A 16,550-nucleotide genomic window follows, 5' to 3' on the forward strand; every position below is an offset into this window, starting at 1 on the left:
GCAAGATGATGAGACGGCGTTGACTTGTCTGTTCATAGAGAGTGAGGAGTCGAGGATGACGCCCAGGTTCCGTGCGTGGTCCGTCGGGATGGGTGCTTTTCCAAGGGCCTCTGGCCACCAAGAGTCATCCTAGGAGGAGGGGGAGGTACCTAAGATAAGGACTTCTGTTTTGTCTGAGTTTAGTTTCAGACGGCTGTGCTTCATCCACTCGGCCACTTCTTTCATTCCTTCATGTAGGTTGGTTTTGGCGGTGTTAGGGTCTTTGGTGAGTGAGAGGATCAGTTGAGTGTCGTCGGCGTAGGAGATGATGTTGAGGTTGTGTTGGCGTGCGATGGCCGCGAGGGGGCTCATGTATACGTTGAAGAGGGTGGGGCTGAGTGAGGATCCTTGTGGTACGCCGCAGATGACTTCAGTGGCCTCTGACTTGAATGGTGGGAGGCGGACTCTCTGGGTTCTTCCGGTGAGGAACGAGGTGATCCATTCCAGTGCTTTTCCTTCGATTCCGATGTTTTTGAGGCGCTGTAGAAGGGTGCTATGGCAGACTGTGTCGAAGGCTGCGGAGAGGTCGAAGAGGATGAGGGCGACTGTGTCTCCGTTGTCCAGTAGAGTTCGAATGTCGTCTGTTGCTGCGATGAGGGCGGTCTCCGTGCTGTGTTTGGCTCGGAAGCCGGACTGTGAGGAGTCGAGGGATTTTTTGGTTTCGAGGAAGGCGGCGAGCTGGTTGTTGACAGCTTTCTCGATGACTTTGGCCGGGAATGGAAGGAGCGAGATGGGGCGGTAGTTTTTGAGTTCGGTGGGGTCCGCTGTGGGTTTTTTCAGAAGGGCGCTAAGTTCTGCGTGTTTCCAGGTTTCCGGGAAGGTGGCGGAGTTGAGGGAGCAGTTGATGACGTCTCGGAGGTGCGGTGCTATGACGGAGTCTGCTTTGTTGAAGATGTGGTGAGGGCAAGGGTCTGTGGGGGATCCTGAGTGGATGGAGTTCATCAGGCGGATGGTGTCCTCAGTGGAGATTGGGTTCCAGCTATTAAGGATGTTCAGTGGGGGTGAAGGATCTGCAGAATGTTGGGTGGGTTGGTCTCCGGGTCGGTTGTCGAAGCTGTTGTGGATGTCTGCGATTTTGTTGTGGGAGAACGAAGCTAGGGAGTCGCAGAGGGCTTGGGAGGGGGTGATGTCGTTGGAGTTGGCTGAGGGGTTGGTAAATTCTTTGACGATGTTGAATAGTTCCTTGCTGTTGTGGGCGTTGTTATCTAGTCGGACTTTGAATGCGGCTTTCTTGGCAGACCGGATTAGTTGGTGGTGTATGCGGGTGGCGTTTTTGAAGGCATCCCTGGTGCTGGTGTTTGGGTCTTTTTTCCAGGCCTTCTCGAGGGTGCGACAGAGTTTCTTCGATTTCTTAAGATCATCGTTGAACCAGGAGGCGTTTTTGCTGCCTGGTTTGATTTGACGTTTTTTCAACGGTGCTAGGATGTCGGCGCTGTTGGATAGCCATTGGGTGAGGTTAGTGGCTGCTTGGTCGGGGTTTGAGGAGTGGGCTGGGGGTTTTGAAGAAGCGATGAGGAGATCTGGTCGGTGGTGATTTTGTTCCAGTTTCTTCGCAGAGTGGGTTGAGGATGGTTGTGAGTTGTGGTCTTATTGTAGATAAAGTGTACGCAGCTGTGGTCCGTCCAATGGAGAGCTGTGGTGTGACTGAAGGAGACATGTTTGCTGGTGTTGACGATAGGGTCGAGTGTGTGACCTGCGATGTGGGTGGGCGTAGTGACAAGTTGTTTGAGTCCGAGGTTGGTGAGATTGTCCAGAAGGGAGGTGGCGTTGCTGTCGTTGCTCTTTTCCAGGTGAAAGTTGAGGTCTCCCAGTAGAATGTATTCCTCGGAGGGGAGGGCGTGTGGGGTGATGAAGTCAGTGATATCGTCGCTGAATTGTGCACGGGGTCCTGGTGGCCTGTAGAGGAGGGTGCCTCTGAGTGTGGTCTTGGGGTTGGTGTGGATCTGGAAGTGAAGGTCTTCAGCGTTGGCAAGGTTGACGTCAGAGCTGATTGAGATGCGGATGGAGTTCTTATGGACGATGGCGATGCCTCCTCCTGTTTGGTCGGTGCGGTCCTTACGAATGATCTTGTATCCTTCCGGAATGGCAATGGTGATGTCTGGGGCTGATGAGGCGTTCATCCATGTTTCAGTTAGGAAGGCGATGTCGGGAGAAATGGTGTCTAGTAAGTTCCAGAGGTCGATGGCGTGTCTGTGGACTGAGCGGGTGTTGAGCAGGATGCATTTTAGGTGGGTGGAGTCAGATATCTGTTTTGTGTTTGTGGATGAGGAGTTTTTCTTGGTGCCGTTGAACTTGCAAGAGTAGCATGTGAAGGGTCCATGGGTGTGTCCAGGAGCGGCTTGGGCACAGTTGGGGAGTCGGCCGGGGTTAAGGGCTAGGAGGGTGGAGGCGTCGTATGTAATGCGGGGGGGAATGGGTGGAACAGGGGCCAGGGGGACTGGCGCTAGGCGCGGTCCAGGCGCGGACGGGCGTAGACGGGCTTACCTTTGGCGCACCTTCGGCGTAACCGCTGTGCGTGAACGCTGCGCGGGAAGGCATCCGTCATAAGTGGATGGAGGAGAGGGGAGGGGCGAGGGCGGGGCAGCTGGGAGGCGGGATCGTGGTGGGGAACTGGCCTCGGGGTTAACAACAAAAAAACAATATTTAACTGTGCAAACAAGACCAAAAATGATCAAAATAAATCCACCATACACTTCTCAGGAATCTCAATAATCAAAAATAGACTTAAAATTCAGTTCCTTAAAATCAATAGCTCCATCCAGGGCAATGAAGGCATAGTAAACAACAAATCCATACAGTTCTGGCTGACCACGACATCACGGGCCAGCTACGGTGTTGGGAAGACCCCCAAAATAGTACCTTTAGAAATGTAGGGCGTCAGTGACCCCTCGTTGAGCTCTGAAGAGCCGGCGTCAGCAGGTGTCAGTTCCAGAAGTCAGTGCAGGAGTTTGAACGCCCTTGAAGTCACATGCATTGCAGATCGAACGCCTCACGGTTGAAGTTGGGAGCATTGGCATCGGCAGGCGTCGGGGCTGCAGTGCAAAGTGCAGCAATGCGATGTGCGTTGCCCTCAGGTCGCGGTGCAGGCAGCAGCTCGGTGACAGTCATCCCGTGGCATTGGTGAGACCAGGGCTGCGGTGTGAAGTAATGCGGTGCTCTTCGCAGGGCTGGCAGGATAAAGTCCAAGCAGCGGCATTGTCCTTGCTGAAGTGCTGTCGTCGGTGACAAACTGGATTCAATGGCAGGGCATAGTGCAGTACCCATGGACATGGTGCAAGCAGCTGCTTGGTGGCTGCGTCGGGCGGGATTGTCAGTGAGACCAGGGTTGCAATACGAAGTCCCTCTGCGGTGCCTTTACGACACAGAGTCGGCAGTGAAGTCATTGATGGCATTGGGTTGCTCTTTCTTCTGTTGCAGCACAAAACACACCGTTCTCAGTGCTTGTAGCCGATGAACTTGAAGTCTTTGCTCTGTCTCAGACTTCTTGGGAAAGCTCTACCTCAAGCTGTAGGAGAAACTCACAGAAAGAAGTTGCAGAAAGTTCAGTCCAGTCCTTTCACTTCCCAGGACAGAAGCAGTCACTGTAGGCCAACACAGCAAAGCACTTAGCAAACTGGTAGTTCCTCCTCACAGCTTCTCCAGCTCTTCTTCTTGGCAGTCCTCTTGGTCCAAAAGAGTTCTCTGAAGCCCTTTATGTCCCTGAGTCTTCCAACAGGAGGCAAGTTCTACTTCAAGCCCTTGGAGAAACCTCTAACAGCTGGATGATGAAAGTACAAACCAGTCCTTTCCCTGCCCAAGACAGAAGCATCATGCAGCAGTCCAACACAGCAGAGCACACAGCAAAGTGGCAGTTCCTCCTGACAGCTTTTCCAGCTCTTCTTCCTGGTAGGTTCCTTAGTTTAGCAGTAATCTGAAGTTCTGGGGTCTGGACCCCAATATTTATACTCAGTTTCTCTTAGTTCTTTTGGACAGAGAGTGTATGTGCTCAGCCCAAACTAGTTCTGGCCTCTCTGGTCCAGCTTTTCAGCAGGAGGTGGAGACATCATTGTCCAAGGCAGACAGGGCCTATTCAGATGCACGGGAAATCTCGTCCCCCCAATCTAAATGAAGACCAGGCCGATTCAGGTGCCAGTGAAAACTCCCCCCACTACCCTAAATGCAGCCCAGGTCTATTTAGCACAACTCTGACTCATTCACGAAAGACAGGACACACATCACCCTCAGCCCCTCCAGTGACTGTCTTAGAGAATGCTTATAACCTGTCCCTGTCACGCTAAAGCCACAACCCAAGATGGCTAAGCAAGAAAATACCTACTTTCTAAAAGTGGTATTTTTAAACACACAGTATAAAAATCATCTTCACTAAAAGATGCATTTTTATATTCCGAGTTCAGGCAAACTGAACTCCAACTTTCCATCTTGTCCCAATAGGAAGTTATACTTTTAAAATTTTACCAAGTATTCCCCATTCTATCCTATGGGACAGAGAGCCTTTCAATAGTGAAAAATGAAATACACTATAATTCACTACCAGGATATGTCACACACACCAGTGCATGTCCTACCTTTAACATACACAGCACCCTGCCCACAGGGGTACCTTGGGCCTATCTTAGGGTTGCTCACTGGTTAGAGGAGGCATACCCTGAAGCAGAGGTCAGACCCGGGACCAGGGTTCAATTCCCGATGCGGCAGGGTCTGAGCCCAAGTGTCCACGGACTGGATAATTCTCACTTTGGTGCCTACTCGAATCACGGGTTAACACTCTTCAACTCTGGGCAATAGCTTGCTTAATCTCCACTACGCCCCCCCCCCCCTCCGCGGCGGGATGCCTGGCTTTCATCTTGGGGATGCCCAGTACGGGTTATCTCACATGGAAAAGCCAGGACGGGTTCCCAATGCAAGCGCCGAGATGCCCAAGGGTAAGTCGAGCGCTATATAAGAACACACATACATACATACTTACATGCAATAAAAGGGAAGGTTAGGGCCTGGCAAGTAGGTGCACTTGCCAGGTTGACATGTCAGCTACAGACTACGCGCAGACACTGCAGGGCAGGTCTGAGAACCCGTCACAGGGCTGCTTGTGTGGGTGGCACAACCAGTGCTGCAGGCCCACTAGCAGCATTTGATTTACAGGCCATTGGCACACACAGTGCACTGTACTAGGGGCTTAGAAGCAAATCAAATAAACCAATTATGGAAACACCAATCCACAATAACAATTTACACAGAGAGCATATGCACTTTAGCACTGAATAGCAGTGATAACATGCCCAGAGTCCTAAAACCAACAAAAAAAGGGTCAAAAACAAGAGGCCAAAAAACAAAACGTCTGGGGGTAAACCCACTGAAAAAGTCAAGTCTAACAGACTCCATATCAGACAGCCCAATAACACAGGTCATGGGAGTAAGTAGAGGTGGGTAGGTTGCAGTCATATGCCATATGCAACTGTCACCCTAGGTGCAGGGTAATTGCTGAAAAATCCAGCCTTCTTTATAAATGATGCTTCACTCCTTGTTGGTTTCATTTATTCTGTTTTATTTCATTAAACTTGAGTCTAGTGTTCAATTCACACTGAGTATTCATTTGTTAAAGTATATTCTCCATCCTATGCATTTTGTCAGTTAAACCACCTTCATCAGGGAAACCATTTGAAAATATCAAACAATAATATCTCTAAGCATACAATATTATAACATCCACAATATTATAACATCCAAAAACGTCCAATTTATACCTCTTGTGTTATTTATTGCCAAAGCTACTAAAAACGGATCGACATTCTCTATACTGTCTTTCTGTTTATAGAGTTTTCCTGATTTGCCGTTCCGAAAGAACTTAATTAATAAAACTTCTTACTCTCTGAGTTCTATGGTCTCTATTAAAGAAACGCTGTTCATGCATCTTACTGTTTGTTTAGCCTGGAAGGTGCTGTCACACGCTATAAATGGTACACAAGCGGCTTTGTAACATTTCGTTATAAAATATAAACTTCCTTCCCTGTGTATTTAATGGCACGCTGCCTTCAACATAATAAGATTGTAACGTTTCTATAATCTTACTGCCCTGTTCTTTATACCCACTAACGCTCTCACCTCTGTTTTCTCGTGTCACAGCTCTGCTGTTCTGTGATATGTTTCGTATTACGCGCTGAGTATTCTTCCGGGTTTAAGACGTTGCGTGATAACCTGCGCATGCTCATAAAGACTTTTAAAGCTAATGTTGTGTTCGTGAAGGGTTTTTTATGCTCGCGAAGGGCTAACTTTATTAACACTCTAAAACAACACTATGTGGATCTCTATGAGTAGTTTGGCTTTGACTCGCCACACCTTATTACCATGGTCTAAGTTGCGATATGAATATCTGCCCATAAATTACTCGAGTTTAAAAGCCACATGTTATACTAAAATGTTCAGTTCACTATTAACAAATTACATGTGACTAATCATAGATAACATGTAAATTCAGTCCGATCATTTAACCCATGAGGTTTCAGGCTGTTCAAATAGAAAATCCAATAATTTTCGCGTGTCAGCAAGTTTTTCTTATTCACTGGACCTTCTTTCCTGTCGATCTCCTCCAAAACACATGCCCTTAATTGACTTATGTGGTGTTTCTTCTCCAAGAAATGTGTTGCCACTGTTGATTTTGATGAACTCGTACGAATGTTACTTTTGTGTTCAGTCAGTCTGGTTTTGAGTTTTCTTTCTGTGTGACCTACATACACAGAACCACACGGGCAATACAAGCAGAATCCACAGAGCATACCTTCACAAAAAGCAAAGAGCAACAAATTAAGCACCTATTATACCCAACATGCAAAGAAATAAACCAGCGGCTACACACCAGCACCATGGAAAAATATCATAAGGCGCAAAGAATTCCAAGAGGCCTCCGTATATCCCTGAGACCCTCACTATGTAAGAATTCCAAACCGTTTGTTGAGAGGTGGTTCGCAATCCTCAACAAATGTAGCCTAGATTTGATTCTTCTAATTATAGAAGAGCTATCTAAAATCTTAGAGGAATTAAAAACAGACATTGACAAAACAACAGAAGAACTAAGTAAAATGGTTACAACGGAAGAATTGTCTAAAATAATAGAGGATATTAACAACCAGTTGACGAAACACACGCAAGAGGTCAATGAACGAAAACTTAGGAAATATAAGCGATTCACGCTGGATTATAAACTACAAGAAGTATACACTTGGGCGGAAGTGTACGCCAGAAAGAGACAAACAAAAGCTTACACTTCTCACACAGATACATCCTCTACTGACAGTGAAAGAACTGTGCCAGATAAAACCAACACACAAAAGGATTCAGGTTGACAAGATATCACAAGCACATCAACAACAGCATCTTTTTTAGAGAGAGGTACCGGAGACAACGGAGACCGCGGAGGGGATATGGCAAACGAAAAGGAAAAACGACAACCCCAAACCAGGAACGTAACGGCAAAGAAGGACAAAAAGAAGAAACACTAAGGGAGGACAGTAATCTGGTATTAAATATCTCTGATTGTAGATTGAACCCAGGGCAAATAAACACCTTACAAAAGGGAATGTCGTATGTACCCACGGCACATACCAACTTGCTAGAATTGGAAGTCAGCTTGTTTAAGTTAACCAGGAAGATGAGACTACGGCATTTTTTTGATAATGTAATTATGGACATCAGACCCCAAGAACCAGATTAATTGAGAGGTTTGAAAACACACAGCACATACATGGCACCGATCAGTCACAAGACGATTGATCTCTTTGAACAACTGTGTAAAAAGGATATCAGTCAATTGAACACTAAAAAGAAAAGTAAGAGGATGAACATGACTTAAAAAGAGTTTGGAACATTAAAATCCATAGCACGCAACAAGGACATTATCTGCCAGAAAGCGGATAAAGGGGGAGCATTGGTAATTCTCAACAAAACGTATTACCAAGAAGCTGTCATAGAACATTTGGAAGAAGAGGAAACATATATGGAGATAGATTTCAACCCCACAGAAGAAATAAGAAGAACACTACAAACTATTCTGCAAAAAGCTTGTGAAAGAGGAGTGATCAATGAAAGGAACAAAAAATACTTAACTCAGGATAACCCGAACGGCCCAGTGTTATATATGGTACCAAAAGTACATAAGGATTTAACAAGACCACCATGCCGTCCCATAGTACCACTAAGAAAAGTCTGCATGAACCCATTGGGAAATTCCTGGACAAACACCTTCAACCATTGGTACTTAAAACCCAGTCTTACATAAGGGACATCACAGACTTTTTGGCGAAATTGAAGGCAATGAAGAGTGAAGAACATCTCACAATGGCGACCATTGATGTGAAAGCCTTCTACAAGTCTATACCGCACCAACAAGGCCTGGAGGCCGTAGAAAAAGCATAAGTACTAAGTGATTACACACAGAAATTACCGGTGTTTCTAATGGAACTTTTCGAGTTCCCTCTAATGCATAGTTACTTTTTTTATGAGAACAGATGGTTTATCCAGAGAAGCGGTACTTCAATGGGAAATTGCGCCGCCTCAGCATACACCAATCTCTATATGGCATCATTCGAAGAAGAACACATCTACAACAATGATACTTAGAAGGAATACACCAATATGTATGTTCGGTTCATAGATGACATATTCGTGGTTTGGAAGGGTACCAACCGAAGTTACAGAAACAAATAGAAATTTTGGACACCAAGGATGAGAGAATAAAATTTACGTGGAAAATTAGTGAAATACGCATTCAATATCTGGATGTTGAAATAACCAAAGTGGGGTGTAACTTCACAACAAATCTTTACCGAAAGGAGACAGATAAAAACAATCTACTTAAATATGACAGTCATCACCCCCAGCGCTCAAGAGACATTTACCCTACTCCCAATTTCTCAGGATTAAGAGAGTGGTCTCGGAAGAAGATCAACTAAAGCAACAACTGTCCATCATGACCAAAAGGTTTCAAGAGAGAGGATACCCGGAACAAATTATACAACAAGCGGTTCAAAGGACCCATTCCAAAACTCGAGAGGAACTTCTATCCAGCAAAACACAACCAATTGAACGACCCACATGTGTCAGCAAGTACTCCAATGTAAGCCACCAATTTAAGGCTATCATCAAAAGACACTGGCCAATATTGACATTAGAATCTGATTTCAAATGAATATTTGCTAGAGAACCCATGTTCGCCTATACCAGAGCCAAACATTTGTCAGATTTCCTACAATTACCCAATGAACCTCGCCAGAAAAAGACCTTTCGAGGCACCACACCGTGCCTGAATTGCAGTAACTGCCATAATGTGATGAAGGGCAATTTTATTACCCATCCAATAAAAGGAAATAAAATCTACCTTAAAGTTAATGCAACTTGCGACACCACCAACATAATATACATGTTGAAATGCCCGTGTGGTTCTGTGTATGTAGGTCACACAGAAAGAAAACTCAAAACCAGACTGACTGAACGCAAAAGTAACATTCGTAAGAGTTCATTAAAATCAACAGTGGCGACACATTTCTTGGAGAAAAAACACCACATAAGACGATTAAGGGCATGTGTTTTGGAGGAGATCGACATGAAAGAAGGACCAGTGAATAAAAAAAACTTTCTGAAACGCAACAATTATTGGATTTTCCATTTGAACAGCCTGAAACCTCATGAGTTAAATGATAGGACTGAATTTACATGTTATCTATGATTAGTCACATGTAATTTGTTAATAGTGAACTGAACATTTTAGTATAACATGTGGCTTTTGAACTCGAGTAACTTATGAGCAGATATTCATATCGCAACTTAGACCATGGTAATAAGGTGTGGCGAGACAAAGCCAAACTACTCATTGAAATCCACATAGTGTTGTTTTAGAGTGTTAATAAAGTTAGCCCTTCGCGAGCATAAAAAACCCTTCACGAACACAACATTAGCGTTAAAAGTCTTTATGCGCATGCGCAGGTTATTATGCAACATCTGAAACCCGGAAGAATACTCAGCGCGTAATACGAAACATATCACGGAAAAGCAGAACGGTGACACGAGAAAACAGAGGTGAGAGCGTTAGTGGGTATAAAGAACAGGGCAGTACGACTATAGAAACGTTACAATCGTATTATGTTGAAGGCAGCGCGCCATTAAATACACAGGGAAGGAAGTTTATATATTATAACGAAATGTTACAAAGCCGCTTGTGTACCATTTATAGCGTGTGACAGCACCTTCCAGGCTAAACAAACAGTAAGACGCACAAACAGCTTTTCTTTAATACAGACCATTGAACTCAGAGAGTAAGAAGTTTCATTAATTAAGTTCTTTCAGAACGGCAAATCAGGAAAACTCTATAAACAGAAAGACAGTATAGAGAATGTCGATCCGTTTTTAGTAGCTTTGGCAATAAATAACACAAGAGGTATAAATTGGAGGTTTTTGGATGTTATAATATTGTGGATGTTATAATATTGTATGCTTAGAGAAATTATTGTTTGATATTTTCAGATGGTTTCCCTGATGAAGGTGGTTTAACCGCCGAAATGCATTGGATGGAGTATATACTTTAACAAATGAATACTAAGTGTGAATTGAACACTAGACTCAAGTTTAATGAAATAAAACAGAATAAATGAAACCAACAAGGAGTGAAGCATCATTTATAAAGAAGGCTGGATTTTTCAGCAATTACCCTGTGCCTAGGGTGACAGTTGTATATGGCATATGACTGCAACCTACCAATTCATTGAACACACTCCTGGCGGGGAGTGAGACCCAGGAGCATGGAAAACATAAAAAGTTACTGTATAAAGAGGCTGTGGACGACCAAAATCATTAGTAAGTAGAGGTTCACAGCTGGATGTCAGCCACAGTGATAGGTATATCCATCTCCTTCGTATGCTGTGCCTAGCCCCCATCCCAGTCACCTCTATCTGAGTCAAAGAGCACCTTTTGAAGTGTACTGGAGAGCCTGGCTCTCCCTTACTCAAGTGTGTCCCACCCAACTTACAGAAATGCAGCAATACACAAATCTGTCTGGGGAGATTCCTCTACCTCCTCTCCTCCTGTTCCTCCAGTTAGACCTGGGTCTCCCAAAATGTAACCTAGAGTCTTCCATACATTGTACCATTCATAGGCACACATACACTCAGCATATGTATATAACATACACTCAATGTACAGCACTACACCCGTTATATATTGTACTATTCACAGGCAAACAATCACCCAAACATTGATATCATACATATGCTGCATAGCACTCACTCAAATCAAATCAAATCAAATCAGTGGCATTTATTCAGCGTACAAATCACTCGGAAGTCTCATGGCGCTTGCAGACTGCTCTGAAAGATTGCTTGTTTAGTTGTCGAACAGCCATGTCTTTAACTTTCTGCGAAAGCTGTTGTGATCTGTGATTGTGCCTAAATTTGAGAAAAAGCCCTTCCTCCATTTCTAGTGATGCAAATTCTGAGTGGTTTGAGAAATAATTTATTATTGGATTTCAGAGTCCTGCAAGGGTGGTACCAACTTAGTTTTTTTATCCAATACCCTGGGTCTATCACATGCATATTTTTGTGTGTTAGACAAAGAATCTTGAAGTGGATTCGCTTTCTGACTTGGAGTCAGTGTAGAGATCTCAGACTATGGGCCGGAGGGGATCTGGGCGGAAGGTTAATGACCAGCCTGGCCACAGTGTTCTGCAAAATCTGAAGCCTTGTAAGAAGGGCTTCGTTGATTGAGGACAACAAGCCATTGCCGTAGTCCATGCGGTTTAGTATCAGTCCCTGAACGAGTGGTTTTCTGGCCTCAATCGGAAACCATTTAAAAACCATGTGTAAACTACGCATCACACCAAAACAGGAGCCAATTATATGGTTAGCCTGACCTTTCATTGATAATTGGTTGTCCATATGTAATCCTAGGTTCCGTACTGTTTGTTTTGGGATTGAACAGGGGCCGAGGTTCGAGGGCTACCAGTCCTGTGACCAATGGTCTTGAACTGTGCCAAACAGCACAATCTCGGTCTTGCCTCCGTTTAATTAAAGGTGATTTGTGCTCATCCACCTATCAACTTGGGACATGCATTCTTTGAATCGCAACTTTGCTTCTAATGGGTCTGGGTCAATGGTGAGCAAGATCTGCGTATCATCAGCGTAAGATACGCCATCAAAGCCGTTAGATCCGATCACCTTGGCCAATGGTGTCATGTAAAGATTAAAAAGAGTCAGGCTTAGAATGGAGCCCTGTAGCACTCCCATCTTAACTGGTCTATTACAGTAAACGGTGTTGCCCACCTGTACCGTTGTAACTCGTCTGTTAGATAACTTTGTATCCATTTTAAGGCATTCCCCCTGACACCAGTCTCCCAGAGCCGATCTTCCATAATGCTGTGGAAGATGGTGTCAAAGGCGGCGGATAGGTCTAGTAGGACAAGAATTGATGACTGACCCCTGTCCAAAGCTAGCCTGATGTTGTCTGTTACCTCTACCAGTGCTGTCTCAGTACTGTGGGCGGCCCTAAAACCCGACTGAGAGGGGTCCAGTAATCCATGGCTCTCGATGTAGATAACAGGCTGTTTATTTACTAGTGATTCAAACATCTTCCCAAAATAGCGAAGCAGCGAGATAGGACGATGGTTCAGGTGGAGTTTTGGATCGCAGTGGGTTTCTTTAAAATAGGCCTAACTCTGGCAGCCTTCCATAGTTTCGGGACCTCGGCCTGCGATAGTGATTTGTTAATTAGGTCAGTTAGACTAACCAACAGTACCAGTGCAATGGTTGAAAGAAATTTTGGTGGCACAGGTTCAGTAGGAGAGCCCGATTTTCTTTTCTGCATAGCTTTTGCCACTACCTCAGTATTGCATTTAGAAAATTCGTCCAAGGTATAAGGGGGGTCTGGAGACACTCTGGACACATCTTCTGAGAGGTTGTTATGTGCTTGAGGCAGAAAAGAGTTATGAATTGCGATCATTTTAACTTAAAAAAATCTAGAAAGAGAGTCAGTCCAGTCTTTAGAGTAAGGGATTAATGACTGGGTGGGTAGTAGAGCTCCTTACTGGAGTTCTCCGCCTCATATATACGGTTAATGAAAAACAATTTTTTTCAATGTAGGCCATGGTTGAGTTAAGCACATAGAAGCAGAACTTTAAATGATGGCCTGTAGGCCTCACTCCAGTGACAGAGGTAAAATGTACCTGTTCACTTCTACTTATTACTACACTGTATTCTACCACCACCACGCTCATACTTCCCATCCTCTTTTATTTCTGCCCCTGCTTTTTATGCAACAGTTCCCCTCTTACTGAAGTTGCCCATGTAATTCTTATGTCTGTGTCCTAACACAATGACAGACACCACCTCCCTCAGGACATCCTTCAATGTAGTCATGGGATGTCCTTGCAAGTCTTTCAAACTTTCTACATGCCCCCATCATGCCTTCCCTCCCACTGTCCTTACTTCTGCTTGCTGGTGCTCACTTTAACCAATGCACATATGGTGCTTCCTTCCTCTCTCCCTTTATCTTGTTCAACACATTCAGGTCCATGCCATCCCCTCACTGATGCAGCTAATAGGTTGCTGGACTAGCCACTCTCATAACTAGTCTGGTCAGCGTGGTTCAATATTTACTTTGTCTTACATGATCATGTATCTTGTGCTGTTTTTTGCAATTACCTTGGTCCATATGCTGCTTACTTCGGGCTACATCTGAAGGACCCCTATACTGCCTTTGTCACCTTATTTTCACCTGGTCAGTTTGTCACAGTCTGAAGATAAATAGGAAGGTGGGCTGGGGAAGGGGGTGTGGGCTGCTGACAGCCTTTCTAAGCACAGATCACAAAGGGGCTAAAGAAATGCAGGTAGTGCATGGCAAAAGAGTGGAGGGTAAGAGAACTGGAGAATTTAACAAGATAACAAGTGAACAGTTTATGGTTTAGATGAGATATACGAATGGAGGAGATAGTGAACCTGTAGTGAGAGCTTTGATAAATGGGCATAACATTTGTGAAAAAAAGGAGCCAAAGGGGAAAAGCATGAAACTTTTATTGTGTGTTGTAGATGAAGGGGCATGGAGTATGTTGTAAGAGACTGGAGGGGAAACACCATTCAGTCTGTACTGAGAGTGTGGGCAAGGAATCAAGCAAAGTACAGAGGCGCTCATGATGAGTCAGTGAAAGTGGCATGGAGCATGATATTTGAGAGGAAAGGACACCAGTTTAGCATTAATGGTTGAGTAATTTAGAAAATAATAGGTTGCTGTAAGAGTTTGCACAGGTTGCTTACTACTGAAGGGCAGAAGCAGAGGGCAAGTTTACTTAAGAGGCTACAGCTGACCAGTAGATTACCTGTGCTGTCCCACTTAAATGATTTAGCTGGTAGATGGGACAACTGGATTTCTTTGCAGGACAAGAAGCTCTGTGTAGCACTATGTCCATTAGATAAGTAAATTTGTTCAAACGTTCCACATCCCTAAACATAAAGTAAGATGTCCATCATCATGCGCAGGATGGGGTTGGGTGTACAACACCTCGCCGCACACTACTGACTTTAAGTGGTGTATGTAGGGCAGACCTACTGACTTTCTGAAAGGATCATAACACCAAAAGATAAACAGTGTGCCGAATGCATTTATCATGTGGTCAGTATATCAACATATAGAAAGTAGCCCTATTGACTTTGTCAAAAAGTCACAAATAACTGTATAGTCAAATGCATGTTTTAGGAATTACCCATTGCATTATTTAGTTAAAGTGATTGTCCTAAAATATTTTGATTAAAGGCTTTCTACAAAACCATCAACATGCCGTTGTCCTTTTTAAAAAAAATTCAGATCACAAAATGTTAACATAGAACTTGCCACAAGGGATCCCTGCACTCAAGCTGAAGAACATATAACTCCAGGTTGGAGTGCTTTCAAGAAAATTAGATAAGCTTTCCTGGAGTCATGGATTTAAAGACCCAGGAAGCTTACTGTGTTTTTTTGTGTTGCTGGGGGGCTGCAGCACTCCCTGAAGATCTCAAGATAAAATAGAAGTTTGGTAGTGCCTGGCCTCTTCTAAGGGCACTGCCAGCACCAAAAATATTTTTTTTTCAAAACCCTTGAAGGGCAGTATGGTGCACTCCCCAATCAGAGAAGTAAATGTGAAATCAGTGACTACTCCGCTCACTTCACATTAACTATTTATAATTTGCGAGGCAGGGTGTGGACTTCCTCCGTGTGCTTTCTGAAGGCCTGTCTGTAGGGTCTGTAGGGTCAATCATTATTTTTAATGACGGACGCATGCAGTCCCTCCCCATGCTACACATGGGCCATGGGGACCTCATCTCTTGGGCCCAACAATTATATTTTGAGGGGCAGGCATGGGCCCCCGCCTCCCCAAGCCACTTAAGGGCCAAAGAACCCTCCCCAGCATGGATTTATTTTTGTGGGGAGAAGGTATGTGCTCCACTCTCTGAGCCATCCAATAGCCCCGGGGATCAGGAATCCACACATTTTCAACCACCCAATATTCCCACAAATCTCTACATAAAATGGAGTTCAACTTGTATAAATGAGACAACTAGCAATGATCGGAAACTGCACACAAAACAACTGGGACAAACAGTTTTCCCCACGGAAAACAACCGCTTTTTTTGTAGTGTGGGTACTTTTGGATTTTGAGACCATGACTGGATGCCCAGTGAAACCTTCCAAATCCATACATTTCTGAGAACGAAAAACCTGAGGAAGCCCAAGGTGGTGTGCCTCAAATGGATCCCCAGGTATTTTCTTAGTCTGTGCAAGGACCCCAATTAACCTTGGATTGATCAGTTTCTGTCTCAGGCACTAGTCCCAGCCACACAAGTGGGGCAGCATTTTTATTGGGACAAGGGTAATGTTGTAATTTTCTGTATTTTTGCTCAGTCTGTATGTTTCCCAGACAGAAACTTGTGGAAAATGTGTTGTAGACAAAGGTTATGGTTTGCAAGACAGTGTGGTTAAAAAAACATCAAGGCATACAACCCTGATATGTCCTGGTTCTCTAGTTTTAAAAAATATCTCTGGTTGGTAGATTTCCATGAGTGGTCGAGACCGCCCACAAAGGCTGCATGCTAACCCTATTGCTGACCTTTTCACTTAGCATTTTGGGGCGTTTGTGTTGTGGTCTTCTGGCCCACCCACACAAGTGGAGTACTGCTGTTGTTGAGAGATGTGTGGAAATGCTGAGTGGAAGGAAATGCGTGGATTACCACAGATTCCAGATCTTACCTGCATGGACAAGGATGTAAAATGTACGTCCTTAGCCAAAATCTATAGGTTACACAGAATTTTGAGTGAGAAAACCTAATGAGATCTAAGCAAGCCACACCACCTTGGACTCCCCTGGCTGTCTATTTATATCTGGTTGTCCGTTTAATTTTAAGTCCAAATTTAAGCACTGAACGAGCCTAATCCACTTCTCGTTTCTGAACTGTGCTCCATCGCAGTAGGTCTTAACTTTTGACTTTGACCCGGTCTGTCACAACTAG

At 44.5% G+C, this 16,550-nt stretch overlaps 1 protein-coding gene across 1 annotated transcript in view; it reads right to left on the reverse strand.

The window, feature by feature from the left end:
• The window catches only part of LOC147727328 (acyl-coenzyme A amino acid N-acyltransferase 1-like), a 324,055-nt gene that overhangs the window by 271,528 nt on the left and 35,977 nt on the right, over positions 1-16,550 (reverse strand). The window lies entirely within an intron of this gene.

The sequence above is a fragment of the Lissotriton vulgaris genome, chromosome 3_1, assembly GCF_964263255.1.
Source record: "Lissotriton vulgaris chromosome 3_1, aLisVul1.2, whole genome shotgun sequence".
In the NCBI taxonomy this organism is placed as follows: Eukaryota; Metazoa; Chordata; class Amphibia; order Caudata; family Salamandridae; genus Lissotriton; species Lissotriton vulgaris.